Raw genomic sequence first — 19260 nt, forward strand, 5'->3', positions numbered from 1 at the left:
TCTATTCTTGGATTTCACCAACCAAGTATCAAGTGTAAACTCCTGAAGCACTATAACTGCCTAACCACTGAGTCACAGAGAGTCCCTTTGTGCATTCCATTGTATCCCGCCCACCCAGGTAAGCTTGCCTTTGTGATAGATGGTCCCTTACACCAAAAATCACAACAATATTCAGGTTACTCCCAGTCTCAGGGGACTAGTCACTTACTCTTAGCTCTCACACTGAAGACAATGATTGTAGTTGATCCTATAATAAACTATCTAAAGATGTATTAACTAGCAAGAGGAAATAGGAGCTATTTGCAAGATTAAAGCAGGTAAACATATATGCACACACAAATGAGATACAGTCTTAAGTTCCAAAAGGTCATAGAAGTTTCAATAATAATCAAGCTCTATATGTCCTTTAGGGCTAATCCAGGCCAGGAACTGGGGATTTTGTGTTTATACTAGTAATCCTTGCCCCTCAGAGTCCAAGCAACATAAGAGATGCATTCCTTCCTTGTTAGGGGTTTTTATTCCTTCCCTATTTCTACTTTGACTTCCAAATTCAGCTGTTGGGAGGAATTTATTTGCACATCTCCTCTTTGTGAGAGGGCAAGGAGGGGAGCGCAAACAACAAAGTCTTTTGTCCAACAATGGTTCATCTGGGGTTGATGGGCCCCCTTTGCTGGGCTGGAGATAACACCTACTGTTGAAAACTAGTATTTCACACTCATTAATGCTTCTCTCCTATCTGGTGATTTATAGTTACAGAGCAAACACTTAAATATTACCTTACAACATGGGATAGAGATATTATAAGTGAGACTAACACATGCAGCACTTTGCAAACATTTCATAAAGTCTAAACACTGAACACATTCTTATAATTAAAATAATTAAAATAAAATAATTAAATTATTTTAACAACACTAACACACAGGTGAGCTAGTCTGGTTCCAGCTATGTATTAGTCAGTGTTCTGTAGAGGCCTAGAGGCTTTGTCATGAGCTGGCTTCTTGTCTGCCAGTGTCACAGGTAGTGCTTCCAGAGCTTCAGAGAAGTCTTGACATCCAGAACAACCCACTAATTTGTGTTTCTATTGTCAGTAAATTGTGATGTTTATTTATTCAAAATATACGGTATTTTATTTTCAAAAAAACAAACTTCTCCAAAAGTAGCACTTGCACTGATATAAAATGTGTATTTAAAAAGAAAATACTACCTAAGGTAATATTGTATTAATGGCATTTATAAAAAAATTATGGGTGAAATCCTGGCCCCACTAAAATTAATAGCAAACTCACATTGATTTCAGTGAGCTAGGTGTCATTAATGAGTTCTAGTAATTAATGTCTCACCTCTAATAGGAATATTATGAATAAAAGCTTCCAATATGAAATTTTAACTAATACATATTTCTGATAAAATTCATGGAAAATTGTGATATGTGCAAACATTTCAGTCCACAGATGGTAGCTGTGTGAATATTCACATATAATTATCCATGAAAATATTTGCAGAGTATTCGACTATTCTGCTCAATTATTTGACCTTGATTTATACATTTATATATTTTACATGGAGCCTTTATTCACATTCTTAATTTATTTCCATCACTTATACAATTCTGACATAACAATCCAAAACTCAATCTCCTGTCCCCAAATATATCGCTCTAATCCAGTATAGAATCTGTAAAATAGAACGAGGAACAATAGCTTTAGCACACATCTCTGTGTGCGGAACAGAAAATTACTACCAAGACAAGAACAGTGTTGTCAGAAAAACTACATATTTAATCCATCACTTCTTACAACCACCTAGAAATATGTTCTTGCATTATTATGCCAGTCAATTCACCTCTAGTGTGTCTAGAAAAGAAGCACACCGAGTCCTTTATTGCTTTGGAATTTTTTCATAGTTAATGTTTTCAGGACACTTTGGAGTCAAGGCAATATATTATTATATTTTAGCTATAAATCAAACATTTCCTCACACTAGAGTTACCATATTTCAATAATCAAAAAAGAGGATGGGGGGAGGGGGGAGAGCCCTGCCCGAGCCCCGCCCCCACCCCATCCACTCCCTCCCACTTCCCGCCCCCTGACTACCCCCCTCAGAACTCCCAACCCCCCTGCTCCTTGTCCCCTGACTACCCCCTCCTGAGACCCCCCACCCTCTACCTGTCCCCTGGCTTCCCCAACCCTTATCCACACCCCTGCCCCCAGACAGACCCCCGGGGGACTCCCACGCCCCTTCCAACCACTCCCCGCCCCCTGACAGGACCCCCAGAACTCCCGAACCATCCAACCCTTCGCCTGCTCCCTGACTGCTCTGATCCCTCTCCACACCCCTGACCCTTGACAGCCCCCCTCCGAACTCCCAACCCATCCAACCTTCCCCCTGCTCCCTGACTGCCCCCCGGGACTCCCCTTAACACCATGCCGCTCGAGCAGCTGGCTCCACGTTGAGCCAAACCAAACAGCGCACAGCCCCTCCCCCGCAGAGTGCTGAGGCAGCGGGAGGGGGGAGGGGGAAGCGGGGAGGGGATCTGGCTTCTGGAGGCCAATGGGAGCAGTTCAATCAGGCCCAGCCACCCTATCAGCCGCGCCACACTCTGCATGAGGGGGTGGAGGGGGGAAATAATCCAGGACCTTTCTACCTTATTACCAACTCTTCCCGGACGGCTTTTTAAAGATGAAAAATCCGGACATGTCTGGGGAAATACGGATGGATGGTAACCCTACTCACACATACTGAAGGCAGTGATTAATTCAAGTATATATGTGAGTAATGTTCAATAGCAAGGTACTAGAGGGTAAAAAGAGCCCATTTGAACAACCAAAGGAAAAGTGGATTTGCAAATAATTGGGTTTGCTCAGAAAGAATCTAAAACAACTTTGAAATGGTCACTGCACAGAACAAAATGAAGTGTAATTATTGAGGATGCTCAGTTGACCAAACCCTATGTGCCATCAGCATGCAAGCACTATAAATTCTTTAGCATTTTGGCCTTGTAGGGACTTACCCCTGTGGGTCCCAATAACCACTTGGGCACAAGGCTATGGGAAAGGTTTTTACTAGGGCTGACAGGTAATGTTCCCTGTACAGAGACAGGTAACATTCTAGGTACAGAGACAATCACAGTTCAATGTGAGCTACAGCAGTTCTTGTTTGCATTCCTGGTCAGTCCCATCGAGAGTCAGGGCTCTTCAGGCTTAGTGCCTACAGTGTTCTCTCCAGTTCAGTCTCTGTTCAAGCAAACAGTTTCTTACAGGTTTCCAGGCCTGGTTCAGTTAGGGTCTCTCATTGGGGTCCCTCTGCAATGGCTCCCTGCCCACCTCCTGCTGCTGCTCACCCATAAGTCTCAAGCTGGCCTGCATCCAGCTGTAACATGTGACTCTCACAGCCTATTTCACGTGCAGCTCTGCATTCTGTTCCTGGGGATTCTGCTCTGATTTCAGCTTCCCTCCAGCTCCCTGTTTGCCTCCCCTCTGCTGCTTCAGCATCTCTGCTGCTCCTGGCTAGCCATGATGCCATTGCCTCAAACAGAACACAGACACTTCCAGTTTCAGGATCTTTCCTTTTACCTAGCCAGGAGAAAGGGGATGTGCAGGGGGAGCGGGCTGATGGGAGTTGTAGTCCCCTGGTTAGCAGATACATCATAAAAGTCCTGGTTCCACACAGCCATCCATATCTTGTAATAATTGCTCAGACTACAATCTATCTGTCTAAATGCAAATAGAGAGGCTGTGAGTATTAATCTGGAATAATGGCTAGAGCTGATTACTTCTCCCGCTATGCTGGTTTTGCTGTCCTGGCCAGTACACTAGTGTAGGATGAGGGGCGAAGGCCTCAGCCATTCCTCACTCCTGATAGCCCACATGACTGGGGAGATCAGTCCCTGGAGGTTCCTCTCTTCCCTCAGGGCTGTAATGGAGGTGGCCTGTAAAGGAGGATAAGGGAATGCCTTTTGCCTCTTTAATCCCCTCTGTGGGCACAGAGGGATAACACCAATATTGCCCTAAATGAGAAGCCCAGATACATCCAAGATATTTTGTTTTTCAGCAGTTAGCAACTGACTGGGTTATTATTACTAGTTATTTATTAATACTAAGCTGCATGAAGAAATAAATTCTAAAAAAAATCAAATCACTTCTCTACAAGGTTATGGAGAGGGACAACGGTATTTCTCTTTTATTTAAAACGAATGGTAAATCTTCCTTCCTAACCATTAGGACTGGTGACTTAAATGACTGGCTTTAGATATTAGTTAGGTTTGGTTTTAAGGGAATTATTTTGGATTTATTTCAGAGTAGCTGAAAATACAGTCTAGCCCCTTTCACAATTTACTGTGCCATCTTTCAGTACAGACAATATTGTTCACTGAGTTCCTGATCCTTCAAACGTTGTACACGTGCTTAACTTTACCACGCTGGGGAGCCCTTTGATTTCAGTGGAACTACTCATGGCAGTAAAGTTAAGCATGTGTGAGTTTTCAGGATCAGGGCCTAAGCTATCAACAAAAAACTGAAAATAGCAGTCATATAGATAATTGACAACTATATTTCTGGAACTGTCTGTAATAAAATGGGATATTTACTGACTATCACATTTCATTGATAATATTGTGATTTTTTGTTAAATGTATGGCAAGAAACTGCTGAGCCTTTGAAAATGAATTCCTTGATATAACATTTAAGTGTGATAAGTGAGATAAACTACTTTGGTGAGCTTTAATGGTTATACTGCTTGCAAACTAGTTTAGCAACAGTTAAAATGTTGTACATCTGTCAGGCTCAGAGTCACCAGCATTATGTAAACAGGATCTGATTGATCTGTAGGCGGTATTTGCACTCTGACATGGCAAATTAGTTGTGGTCTGCTGATGTTCCCAGCCACTAATACGAGTCAGTTAAAAGCTTGGAATATAGTGTTAAAAGCAGAAGCATTTAGAAAAGTAAACATGGTAATGCATTTAGAAGAGATTCAGAGAATATATGCAACAGAACAAATTGGATAACTTGAAGCAGTCTACGGGTGGGACTTTAAAAAATGCTCAGCATTAGCCCAAGTCTGCTCCCATCAAAGGCAATGGTAAAACTCCCATTGGCTTTAATAGGAGCAACATTAGGCCAAAGTAGAATAATTTTTGAAAACCCTGTTCAAAAGACTTGATTCACCACTGTGCTATTTAAGTATTAAGCCAAGGAAGCTCCATTGATCTCAGCTAAACTCCACCAGCATAAAACTGGAGCAACACAGTGGAGGGTACATTGGGCCATATGTTTACAAAGTTATTAAAAGTATATGTTTTTTTCAATAAAATAAACCAAAACCAAACTTTTATTATTATAGGCTGTAGTGTTCCTACCCAACCTATTTTCCTTTTGTTCACTAAGGTGTGAGGAACTCCCTTTTTTTTTTTTTTTAGACTGAGAGAGAGAGAGATTGCTACGTGGAAGATATGAATTGTCTGGTTTTTGTGGGGAATGAATTTAGGTCCAGCTGTTGTAAGTTCTTTGCCCTATGCTCACAAGTCTCTCCTAGTGGTCAGCACAGTTTCAAGAGTCCAGTGGAACAACAGTTGTTGTGTAAAGTCTTTGTTACAGAGGAAAAGGTGTTCTCTCAGGTAGCTAGGGCTTATATAATGATTTATGTGGACCTCATAAGTTAATTACAGATATGACTGTATTTTAAGAAATTCATATTAATAAATTCCAAGGCCAGAAGTGACCGTTATGATCACCTAGTCTGACCTCCTGTATAACACAAGCCATGAATTCCCCCAAAATAATTTGTTTTGAACTAGATCATGTCTTTTAAAATACATCCAGTCTTGATTTAAAAATTGCTAATGATGAAAAATCCATCACAGCACTTGATAAATTGTTGCAAGGGTTCATTACTTTGACTGTTAAAAATTGCACCTTATTTACAGTCCAAATCTTTCTAGCTTCAACTTCTGGCCACTGGATATTGTTGTAACTTTTTCTGCTAGACTGTAGAGCCCATTATTAAATATTTTTTGCTAATATCTAACTACTTAAACTGTGATCCAGTCAACCGTTAACATTCTTTTTGTGAAGCTAAACAGATTAAACTCCTTGAGTCTATTACGATACTGCATGTTTTCTAATCCTTTAATCATTCTCGTGGCTGTTCTCTGAACCTGCTTCAATTTATCAACATCCTTCTTGTATTGTGGACCCCAGAACTGGACACAGTTGCTGATATATTGTATAGTTAATTGCTTGACCACACTTTTGTTTGTTATGAAATATATTTAAGACACCATATTACCACTGTCAGTCAGGTTTATTGCTATAAGCCAAGAACAATGTAATACAGGGGAAAGGTTTTATATAACAGTTTCTGTGATGCTGTCACGTGCTGCATCATTACATTCATCTTACAGAGAAGGTGTGCTCCCAAAGTTACTCCCCTAGAGCCATCTTTTTATACCTTTCCAGTTATATATATAAAAAGAACAGCATGAGTCATCTGAAACTAGATTTCACCAATTAGCTTTTTACCTTGTTTTTCTGGTACTGAGGTGTACCTCTTATCTCGTTGTTCTGAACACCTGCATTCCAGGTTCCCAGGAGTGTGAAGGCAACTCCTAGGTTTGTACCAGAGTAGAATACTCATATAGCTTGTCCTTTCCCTTTGGGACATTCCAGTACTGGTCTGTGAGAGTAACTGAGCATGATATGTCCTGATCCTGACAGTTTTCTTATCTACTTAAGCCAAACCATACTTCAGTAAATGCAAAATGTTATGTGTACTTAACATATTTGAACAAGATTATAATAAAGTTGTAGGCCAATTTAGGCTAACTACTATAGTATTTATGCTTAATGCATGCTAATATATATTTAGTGAAAATAATACATATTAATATGATTTTATTTATATATATGCCACACAGCATATATTGGTCACAATATTCCACCAGCAGTCACACCATTGACAAATTCAAAGGTAAAATAACCTCTCTATTCCTACTTGAGATTCCCCTTTGTATATACCCAAGGATTGGATTAGAGTCACTGCTTCCCAGGATAGGGTCTCCCATCTTGTAAGTATGGCCTCTGCTCTTTGTTCCTAGTCTTCTGACGAAGAGACTGTTGGGCCAAACCTGAGTGGCACCATACTAAATTAAACTGAGAGTGGTTCAGTTGGGCCTGTGAGAAATTTCTGGGATCACCTTGTCTGATAGCTAGCTGTCCTTTTTAGGAATTGAATACTTGGCCTGTACTTTCTTCTAGTATGATGTGAAGTGGAGTACAAACCCCACACTAGGCCCGAAGGGGTTAGAGGCCAATACTGGGCCCACATAGCCCTGCCCTGCCAGACCTGCAGAGCATGCTCCAACTGGAGAAGAAGCTTAAAACTGAGGGGCTGGGGAGGAAGATGGGCTCCTGAACGAGGATGCTGAAGGAGCACCCTGTGAAGACTAGGACTGAACATTGAGCCCAGCTGGGGTTGAAAGTTTAGTTGTCTGTTCTTTTTCATTTCTTATCTTATATTGGAGGTGAATCCATGATGAGAGACGGAGGGTTGAAAGTTACCCAAAGGGGGTAACTTCAAGGGCACTCCAGGGTGCCAGACACTGACTGACTTTCCTAGGGCCCTGGGTCAGAGCCCAGTGAAGTGGGAGGGCCCAGGCTCCCTTACCAACTGCCTCGGCTGCAGGAGGGACATAAATGTCATTCCCACCTGACTCACATTCTGGTAATTAGGGCCAGGAGATTGAAAACTCAAAGTGAAGCTGAGCCCATACATGGGTGAAGAATTGGACTCAAAGCCCTTCATACTGAGAAGTGAGGCTAGATACTGGGTGAGCCCTTTCCACTTGACCACATAGCCCTCCAAGGACTCTTTTACATATGGGTTACTTGATTCTTGGCTTCCATTTTTATGGTACTTCTGTGCAGTTATTTCCATTTAAACCTCACCTCTAGTACCTACGTTCTGAGTATTGCTTTCTTACTGACAGAAATCCATAAACCTCTTTGGATGTTACAGAATAGCGCACATGGCTACAGTTTATTAACTTTTGGCATTTTTCATTCTTCTGAGCTGAGTTTTCTCTACCCTATCAGCATCTTCCAGAAGTGAAATCACACACTTTAGGATTATTGATTCTCCATAAAAATCAATAGTTTATTTTAATCCCCGCCACAAAGATAAGATGGAGGTTTGAAATTTGCAAATTGCAAATGTGAGTTTAAATTTCTCAACAAGACCATAGTTTAACCTTTTAATTTGCTCCTAATCTTATTACAGGCCCCCCTGAGGTTATATTTACCTTTAAGGCAATTGGAGTTTTTGAACATATCAGCAGGAGGATTTAAACAGCCCTGCAGCAAGCAGCACAAAGAGGGATTCACATCTAATTCTAAAGGGTTTCAGGTTTAGGATGAGTACCCAGATTACTGAGTCCAACCTGTCACTCAAATTCTCTTTGCACTCTCAAGGGCAAATGCTCTGACCAGAATAAGTTGCGCACGACTGCTCTTTACGTTTAACATTGCTGGAGTTTAACATCTTTATTCTTTGTGAGTTTCCTTTAAAGGTAACAAGCACTGGAGTTTTATCTGCTATAATTATCGGTGGTAAAAATAAGCACCTATAGCAAATGCACAGTAATTTACTTTACCCTTTTTTAGTTAATGTAGTGTTGGGAAAGATGCCTGATTGCCAGCCCTAAAGAGTGATATGCTGTGTTTATTCACCTCTGGACAGCAGCAGTATATGCTTATCGTAGCTTTCAAGTATACTAAATCCACCCATGTTACTCTTTAAAGTGAGGGGTTCTGTCACTACCTGCCCTGGGTTTCCTAAGCACTCCTGGGGCTTGGAGTAATTAAGTCGACAGGAGAGGTCTCTCCCATCGTCTTAGAGCCTCTGCAATAGCAGCACCGCAGTGGGGCAGCTGCATCTCTGTAAGTTCTGTAGTGTAGACATAGCCTCTGGTTTTCTTTTTAGTTTCAAGTTGTTTCAGTTTTTTTCCCCTATTACTCTAATGATCCACCATCGTCTTATTCTGGACGGACAATGGGTGGGTACTTGAAGTTGGTTTCATGTAAACAACTGGCTTGAGAGGAGCCCCTCCCTGCTGTGAGGTGTACTTGAAATTGTCACAATGGCTGTGAACATACTATTCTATATGCACAACTACATAGATTTATAACCATGGTCTTTATACATGTCTCATAATGCCCATGTTCAGAACCTTAACACGCTTTTATAAAATACCTTGCTTGCCATATATTAATACACAATAACATTATATACAATCAGCTGATTCAACTGTTTACTATTTGGGGTTCAGACCCCCTGTTCTCCCCTTCGGTTATCTGGACCCTGATTGTTGCACCCTACACAGCTCTCTATATGCCCAAGCAGTGCCTCCTAAATCCACAGTGCTATTTTTAGCAAAGTAGCGTCCTGCTACCTCCCCGCTACAGTAAAAGACTCTGGCAGTGGGGAATGCCAGAGTCTTTCAGTGATGCTTGTAGTTAAAACCTACCTTGCAAGGTGGCATGTAGCTACATGTACTGTACATGCCACCACAAGTTTAGACAAAGCTGCCTGTGTAGACGTACCCAAGCTATCTTTAATTTAGCTGGCTCAGGCATCAATATCAATGAAGCTGCAGCATCAACAGCTTCAGCATGGATTGTACAAACCCAGTTAGGACCCTGAAGTACATACTTGGCTGGCTACCCCTATGCTGAAATATGTGCTGCCACAGATTAAAGATACCTTGGGTATGTTTACACATGTTGCAATCATATGCCAGTCTGCAATATAGATATACATTTATTCTGTGGTTGTCCAGTGTCAAGCATAATAGATCCCCAAACTTGACTGGTGGAGAGATCCCTAAGTGTTACGATAATATAAATGTAAATAATAATTAATAATAACTGCATAATTTAACTCTAAAACACATACAGCTACTAAATAAGTATTTCCCCACAGTTTGAATTTTCCCTTTTCTGAGCTGAGAAAATTAAAGAGGGGGAAAAATGGCAAATTTCCTCATAATTGGCAGTTTCTGCTGTAGAAAAGCACAGAACTGGAATAGCAAGAATGCCAAAGTTCAGAGCTGAGATGAAGCAACACAACTGTGTGTGGCAGAAGTTTGCACAATTCTGATTCTAGCCAGTGCTATGAGTCCCTCCTGAGCATTAAGTTAACTCACACTTGCTTAGGTCAAAAGAAAATACAAGCAGAAAAGTAAATTTTGTACTGGATTGTAGAAGAATGATTTATTTATACCTTCACGGAATGCTAATATCAGATAAAGAGTTACAAAAAAAATTGTACTCAACAAAAACACTGAGCTACATTCCTTGTTTAGCTTTACTATTCAGAGTACAGCTTGCATTCCATCTCCCCTTCTGCCAAAAGGAATAAGAAAACAGTCTTCTATAACCAGATTGTGTAACTCTCAACGACAATACAGTTCATAAAAATAAAACACAAATCGTTTTATCCAGCTACCACAGTATATAATAAATGCTCCTATTCCAGGACCTTTCAGAGAAGGACTTACTATGTTATTTTTTATAGAAGTTCCATTTCCTCTTTTATATGCTACATTTTCTTCGTTATATGCTACAGATGAGGCATCACACCACGCAGGACTTCTAAAATAAGCTTTATTATTTTAAGCCACTTTTTCAAGGTTACTGGAAAGTTTCATAGGCAGTTCCTGATTCTCAGCCCCTCTCCCTTTTTTGACATCTGAAATTTATTTTTCTACCATCAGCTACTAAGTAACCTGCCCTTTTAGTTAATTCTAATTTTCCATTCCATTTTATTCAGTGACAACAATGATTTGTGAAAGTGTGTAGTGGTTGTGAATAGTTTCAGAGAATATTTTGAACTCTATTTTGTAGTTATCACTGTGCGTAACTTAATTTTGTGTTCTTCCTTCTCTAGCCAATGCTCCGGAGCGGGAGGAGCAACAGACAGTGGGAATGATGGCTGCTGTTGGTGTCGTTTTCAAAAAGTTACTAGTGATTTTTGGGAGCCTCAGTTTTGGGGTACTCCACTCAGTGATTACTGAAAATCAGATTTGTGTAAGATCTGTCTTGCTGGCTACAGAAAATGGAGGCATCCCAAATCAATTAAGGGGAGGGATAGCTCAGTGGTTTGAGCATTGGCCTGCTAAACCCAGGGGGGCCTTGAAGGGGCCATTTGGGGATTGGTCCTGCTTTGAGTGGTGGGGGGTTAGACTAGATGACCTCCTGAGGTCCCTTCTAACCCTAATAATCTATGATTCAATGGTCACTTATGAAAATTCTGGCTTGCTGTTACTTAGTCCTTGCTTACATGGAATAGCAATGCACATTACAGTGGTGTGATTTCTAAAGTGAACTTAGTTGTTGTGTACTAATTGGTCCATGTAGATATGGATGGTGCACACTGAAAGGTCCTTAGTGGACTTTAACATAAAGAGTACTACATTAAAGCACAGTAGGGAACCTTCTTGTGTGCACCAGCAGTGCCTACACCAACCACTTAGTGAACAACACATTACTGTACTTTAGAAATGATACCCCATAATGCACATTGCTGCTCTGCATAGATATGCCCTAATACATTTATGAACCATGGTGATATCCCTTTATACAGACAATGGGCCCAGTTCTGCTTCTATTCAAGAGCTGCAACTTTAAGAAAAGTACTAAATATCACAAAACTCGCTATAAAATCATTACAGTTGCCAACAACACCTAATGGACTGAACAAAACTCTGGATTCAACTTCCTCTGATGATTGGAAAGTTTAGATCAAGATCTTATTGTTGTTTGGACTTGTCCCTCCGTTTGTTAGCTATCAGACCTTTCTTGTGCATGTTGGATATAACAAAGGTTATTTGAGCAGCCACAACTTACAACTCCCTCCAGCCATTCTTCTCCCTTTCAGTAGTGTTGGGTTTATGACTGCCAGTGGTGGGAGGGCTGAAGCACATTTCTAGTTGTTTGGTTGTTAGGAGGAAAATGAGTGGATGAGGGAAACTGTATTATAGGACTGGAAGACACATTAGGGAACACGGTACTTGGGGAAAGTTTTCCTGTGCACATAGAGGGACTGACCCTGCACCACTGAAGCACTTTTGCCATTGACTTCTAGCAGAGCGTAGGCAGAATGGGGACTGGCTTTGCAGAACCTGCAGGTCTGGAGATAAAAATCTCTTATTGGAACGATCTCTTGGGGGATACCATCTGTCTGTGGGGAAAAAAATCCGTGATAAAGGGAGAAACACTATATAAAATAATAATTGATTTATTAGTAGTAAACATTTATATTATGCAAGTGCCCAAGGACCCCGATCAGGGTTGAGGCTCTGTTGTTCTAGTCATACTAACAAATAAAGGTTAATCTCTGTCTTTGAGGGTTTTGAGTCTAAAAGACACAAAATAGACAAAGGGTAAAGAACAGGCTTATAACATGCAAGCAATTAAACATGGTGAAGAATTGGCACAGCTTTACTAGTTATGTTTCAGTTCCGAATTGAACATAACCAAAAACAGCATTTGAAAATGCTCGATTTGCCAGACTGAATTTAAAGGAGAGTGATTTTTTTCATAATCTAATTTATCATCTGGAAACAAGATTGCTGCCTCCATTTTCTGAGAAAGTTTTATTAGTCTGATAAAGTTACATTATTATTTTATGACAAAGAACATGTAAATTTGAAATAAATGTCAACTTAGTTTTTTTTTAAAAAAATATAAAATGGTTAAAGAAAAACAGGGGCTTTCCTTTTGTATTAAAGGCAGTATTTGAACAGACATTTTTGCATGTATACATTTTAAATATTTCAGTAACAGTTTGAGGATAATAGGAACAAAATATGCTTGAAGGTACAGAAACTGGCTGGTGTTTTGGATATAGGTCAAATACGGTGAGTATCCAACTTTCACTGGAGTCAATAAACATTATAGGTATTCAGCACCTCTAAGTATCAGAGGGGTAGCCGTGTTAGTCTGGTTCTGTAGAAGCAGCAAAGAATCCTGTGGCACCTTACAGACTGACAGACGTTTTGCAGCATGAGCTTTCGTGGGTGAATACCCACTTCTTCGGATGCAAGTGGGTATTCACTTCTTCGGATGCAAGTCATCCGAAGAAGTGGGTATTCACCCACGAAATCTCATGCTGCAAAACGTCTGTTAGTCTATTACGTCTACACTACGGGACTATTCCGAATTTGCATAAACCGGTTTTGTAAAACAGATTTTATAAAATCGAGTGCGCGCGGCCACACTAAACACATTAATTCGGTGGTGTGTGTCCGCGGTCCGAGGCTAGCTTCGGATTCTGGAGCGTTGCACTGTGGGTAGCTATTCCCTAGCTATCCCATAGTTCCCGCAGCCTCCCCCGCCCCTTGGAACTTCCGGGTTGAGATCCCAGTGCCTGATGGGGCAAAAATCATTGTCGCGGGTGGTTCTGGGTAAATGTCGTTAGTCACTCCTTCCTCTGGGAAAGCAACGGCAGACAAGCATTTCGCGCCTTTTTCCCCTGGATTGCCCTGGCAGATGCCATAGCATGGCAATCATGGAGCCTGTTTTGCCTTTTGTGACTCTCACCGTATGTGTACTAGATGCCGCTCACAGAGGCGATTCAGCAGCGCTACACAGAAGCATGCTTTTGCTTTTGCATGACAGCAGAGATGGTTACCAGTCATACTGCACCATCCAAAGCCTTCCATAAATTGGAACTGGTGAGGATGATTATGGCTACCAGTCCTTTTGTACCATTTGCTGCTGTCATAAGTGCCCCTGGCTGCTCTTAGCCAGGGGCGCAAAAGCCAAAATTGGGAATGACTCCCTGAGTCAATCCCTCCTTTTTGGTATCTAAAAATAGAATCAGTCCTGCCTAGAATATAGGCAAGTGTACTAGATAACCACTGTATCATAGAACCAGAGAGCACAGCTGCTCTGTGTCAGATCCTGCAGAAACTATGATCTGTATGCTATTCACAGGGGGTGCTCCTGTAACAACCCCACCTGTTGATTCCGTTCTTCCCCCAGCCTTTCTGGGCTACTGTAGCATTGTCCCCCCACTTGTGTGATGAAGTAATAAAGAATGCAGGAATAAAAAGACATGGTGACTTGTTAGTGAGAAATGAGTGGAAGGCAGCCTCCAGCTGCTATGATAGTCCAGACAGGACATTAAGCAGTGTGTAGGAGAGAAGCCCAGCATCCCTCTGCTAGTCCAGGGGCAACTGAATCTGTTCTTTACACATGAAGGGTGGGGGCTGATGGAGCTCAGCCCCCTGTTGCTATGATGATGATGGTTACCAGCCATACTGCACCATCCACCAGAAAAAATTAGGGCCAGGCGCCCACGGATGCTAATCAGCATGGTTACTGCCCCATGTGCCAATAGGCTGATGACGAGGACGGTTACCAGTCCTTTTGTACCATCAGCCACCCATGGCAGGGGGGGGAGTGAGGATGTTGGTGTTTACGGCTGCAGCATCGTGTCTATCTGCAGCATTCAGTAAAGATAGGGTGACATGTAAAAGAGTCAGAGGATTGTTTTCCCTTTCGCTTCTGGGGGTGGGTGGGGGGGTGAGTAGATTGCCAAGCTATGCCCTGACCCACCGTGGACACTATGTTTGACCCTAGAAGCATTTGGAGCTCAGCCAAGAATGCAAATACTTTTCGGAGGCTGCAGGAACTGTGGGATAGCTTCAGTCCTCCAGTCCATGAGCGTCCATTTGATTCTTTGGCTTTCCGTTACGCTTGTCACGCTGCAGTGCGCTGAGTCCCTGCTATGGCGTCTGTCTGGAGATTTTTAAAAAAGGATTCTGAATTTCATCTTCTGTAATGGAGCGCTGATAGAACGGATTTGCCTGCCCTTACAGCGATCACATCCGCATGGTCCGTGCTGGAGCTCTTTCTTTATTTTGATTTCGGACTGCATCGCCACCCGTGCTGATCGGAGCTCCACGCTGGGCAAACAGGAAATATTCAAAAGTTCACGGGGCTTTTCCTGTCTACCTGACCACTGCATCCGAGTTCAGATTGCGGTCCAGAGCGGTCACTGCTGCACTGTGGGATAGCTCCCGGAGGCCAATACCGTCGATCAGCGTCCACACTAACCCTAATCCGATATGTTAATACCGATACTAGCGTTACTCCTCTCGTTAGGGAGGAGTACAGAAATCGGTTTAAAGAGCCATTAAAATCGATATATGGTGCCTCCTAGTGTGGACGGTTGTGGCGTTAAATCGGTTTTACGCTCCTAAAACCGGTTTAAACGCCTAGTGTAGACCAGGCTTATAAGGTGCCACAGGATTCTTTGCAGCACCTCTAAAACTCAAGCCAGTTACTCTGCTTCCTAAATATGTATTCAGGGTTTCAGTTCAATCCTCAAGGTATTTAAGCACATATTAAAGTTTAAGCACATTAGTAGTCCTATTGGCTTCAAGTTTGGTGAGTGCCTAGATTAATTGAGGCGGAGGTGTGTAACTTTAGGGCCAACAAACAGAGCTGGAAGAATTCCAGTTTTTATTTGTTAACATTTTCAGATTTTTTTTAAAGGTATTCACTCATTTCCAATCATCAGATTGTTCTTTGGTATGTATTTTATGATGAAATCCTGGTTTCTTTGAGGTCAATGGCAAAACTCCTGGTGACTTCAATGGGTACATCTATACTACAACTGTAAACATACCTCTCAGTATGGGTAGACAGAAAAGCACTAGCTCTACCCAAGCTAGCATGCTAAAAGTAGCAGTGTAGATGTTGAACAACAGTGGCTCAGGCAAGCTACCTGAGTGCAGACCAAGAAGGTCAGGTGAGATTATACCAGCTGGCTCACCTGAGCTGCCACCAGGGATAGCTCAGTGGTTTGAGCATTGGTGTCCTAAACCCAGGATTGTGAGTTCAATCCTTGAGGGGGCCACCTAGGGATTTGGGGCAAAAACCAGTACTTGGTCCTGCTAGTGAAGGCAGGTGGCTGGACTTGATGACCTGTCAAGGTCCCTTCCAGTTCTAGGAAATAGGTATATCTCCAATTGTTATTTATTTAATGTCCACAATGCAATTTTAGCGTTCTAGCTTGAGCAGACCTAGCACATGCCTGTCTATCCAGGCTGGGAGGCACACTCCCAGAGCCTTTGGCCCCACATCACCCACAGAATCAGAGGTTCTTTGGGTAATGCTTGATGTTACTGTAATGCATGGTTGGCATGGGCTGAGATCAAACCTGGGACCTCTGGAGCTTAACGCATGAGCTAAACAGCACATGTCTATTAGCCAAGGACATAGCAGGCTCATGATCACTAAATAGTCTAACGGCCACTAGAGGGGAACAGAGCACCACACCAAGCAAACATGGGTTACATTACTACAGGTGATCATAGTGTTACTTTGATTGTGAAATGAAGAAAAGCCTTTTAAAATTATTATTCCTGCTGTGATATCTTTTTTCCTTTTAATAAATGGATAAATATAACACTTTAAAAAGCATTTTCTAGTACTGAGTGCATACTGGTGCCAGTGTTTTGAACTTCATGCACAGTCTGTTACTTGATTTTGGGATATGTTTGCATAACATCTTCTGTTTAATGAGATGTTCCATCATGGCATCATGGATCAGATCACTCTATTTTTAACTATATATTAGGTGGATCACAGAGTCTGTGAGGAAAGTATTATTTCTGCTGTAGCTTTTCGATCATTATGTAATTATCTGCCACTGCATCAGAAATGCACAATAAAAAAAAGTGTGCACAAGGGCTAACACCTTAAATCCATTGTGAAGTCCTGCCCTGGTCAGATTGTGTAGGCTGAGATACCTGAGAGTTCTGACCCTTCTTTGGCAAACCTGTATGGTCATGCCAATAAAGTAAACTAACTGTCTGAATACTCAGAAGGTGAAACTAAGAATGAGATCATGATTGCTGTCTCAAATCTTGTACTAACAAGACACTTGTAAATCTAGACAAAAGTATGGAGCCATCTGATGATGGAACATCAACCATGTACACGAGGGGTGTGGAGCTGGAAAAAAACATGCAGATTTGCTCTAATCGTGCCAGTCTGTCAGACACAGGGACATTTTTTTCCTAAGTCTCTATGGTGTGCAATAACTTGCTGACTTATGAGTAGAGTTACTCTCCAATTTTTTCCCCCTGGTGGAATGTTTTTTTCATTGGATAAATGGTGTTTCATCAAAACCTAAAATTCCCATGGAAACGGATCTATTTGATAAAATTTCATCTGGAAACTAACTGAATAAAAAGCATTTTGATATGACTGAACCATTCTGTTCTGACATTTTTGGTATGGAATGTTTTGATATTTTGCTTCAAGTGACTTTTTGTTTAGAAATTTCTTTTAGTTTAGGCTATTTTTTTTTCAAAGTTGAAATTGAAATAATTAACCCAAAACAAAATGCTTTTGAAAATTTTGTTTCACAGGAAATGTCTAAATTCTTTGATTTGGAATTAAAGCAGATTCCTGCATGGTGCCACTTATGAGAGCATTGCATGTGAAGGAGGAGGTAACAATGATTTTTTTTTCCAAATGAAGCAAGAGTTAAGATAGCTTGTGTGTGATGGGATGGTTTTAATAATGCCTTTTTTGTTTTCTTCCACATTAGAGTTCACTGAATAACAAAACAAACACAAACAACAATAAAACACCCTCATCCTTAATATTGTACTATATCTTTGTGGAGTGTGTCATTTTGGCATGGGTCTTTCTGTTTGGCAGGATCTAGCACATTGTGGGCAATACCATAATAGTGATCATAATAATATCTGAATCTTATCATTACATAACACAAGGTATGGATTTATATAACCATGCAGATAAAATAAATAAAATAGTATCCCTGCATTCAAATAATCAATTTGTAGCTCCTTTTATGTTGTTCAAGAAAACTGTGCCTCTAAATATTTAGTTGAACTGGATTAAGTAGCTCAACCAGAGAAAGATCATTTTGCCAATGTCCAGATAACATATGTTATCTCTTTCCCCAAAACAGCAGGATTTGTGATCTCCCAATAATGTTGTGTTATTGCCAGCAATTCTTGTACAAAATGCCTTGCCTCCTGCAGAGCGTGAGGACATTATAGAAATCTGTACAGCATTATAATCCACCACATCTCTAAATGCTTTGCCTAAACTGTTCTGAAATCTAAATCAAAATGTGGGAATATGATTTATATTAAAATATATATTCTAATAAAATATGCCTGTTCCAGCACTAAGCTTCTGAATCATCCATCCAAACTTAATCAGGGTTCAGTTATTTCTTTAAATATGTCTAGTATTTAGTCTCTAGATACCCTTAAACAGTTTAACATTGACAGGAAAATATTTTGTTTTCCTTTCATAACTTGGCTGGATGATCAAATTCTTAGCCAAGAATGATACAAAGAACCTCCAACTGTCTCTGTCTAATTTGTCATTCTTTCATCCATTGCATTTTAAGAACACTGATTATCAACCCTTTGTTTTTCATTAGACTTCAACCCAAATGATTCAAACATGAGTGCCGATGCAGAACAGTGACACATCCCTGTGGTTGGAGAGTGGAAAACTGAATTTCCTGCTCCCACCCTGCGGGAGCACTTCAAATTTCAGCAGTCAGCATTGTGTATGTTGTAATGATGTGCTTGAATAAACAAGGCCCCAGTTTTTAGTGCTCGCTCATGTACTTGGCTCTTCAGCTACTTATTGTGTACTAAAGGGGAATCTTTATCCCAGGTGCAGCTTCTTAAACTGGTCAGTGCTTGCCCTGTAATATAGCATAGAGTGTACTACACAAGTCATGTTCTCTCTATTGAGAGTGGTTTAGACCCTTTGAAGATGATTACGTGATTCCTTTTGCTTCCCCACTATCACTAAGCTTTTCCAAGCCACATAAAATCTGTGCAGTACTTTGCAGTTTTGGTTGGCACGTCTCATGCAAACCTTTTCTTTGGTTTTAATCTTTGGGTATTTGCACCCCTTTGAGTTCTGGGTTCTTTTGGAGCAAAATGAAACAAAACAAATTCCAAGTTTCTCAATGGTTTCATATGAAAACCATAACTTGTTCCATTTTTTTCTGCTTTATACAGTTATCTATCCCAGCCCTACCAAGTTATAGCACACAATAAGAAATCAATTTAAACTTGTTGGCAAACAGTGATGTGCCTCAGTTCATTAGTCCATGCTGTGGCACGTCAAATCCTCTGATGTAAAGTGATCTGGCAGTCCAATGTGGCATGATGTTTGCACCACCAATGTC

The 19260-nt window shown here is 41.0% G+C and overlaps 1 long non-coding RNA gene across 1 annotated transcript; it reads left to right on the forward strand.

Moving 5' to 3' along the window:
- Positions 1-10960: 10960 nt before the first annotated feature.
- On the forward strand, positions 10961-18660 carry LOC120396870. The gene is made up of 3 exons (XR_005593469.1): positions 10961-11048; positions 17444-17526; positions 18496-18660. It is a non-coding gene; the product is annotated as an uncharacterized LOC120396870 (long non-coding RNA).
- Positions 18661-19260: the final 600 nt, after the last annotated feature.

Source organism: Mauremys reevesii, linkage group 1 (genome assembly GCF_016161935.1).
Source record: "Mauremys reevesii isolate NIE-2019 linkage group 1, ASM1616193v1, whole genome shotgun sequence".
In the NCBI taxonomy this organism is placed as follows: domain Eukaryota; kingdom Metazoa; phylum Chordata; order Testudines; family Geoemydidae; genus Mauremys; species Mauremys reevesii.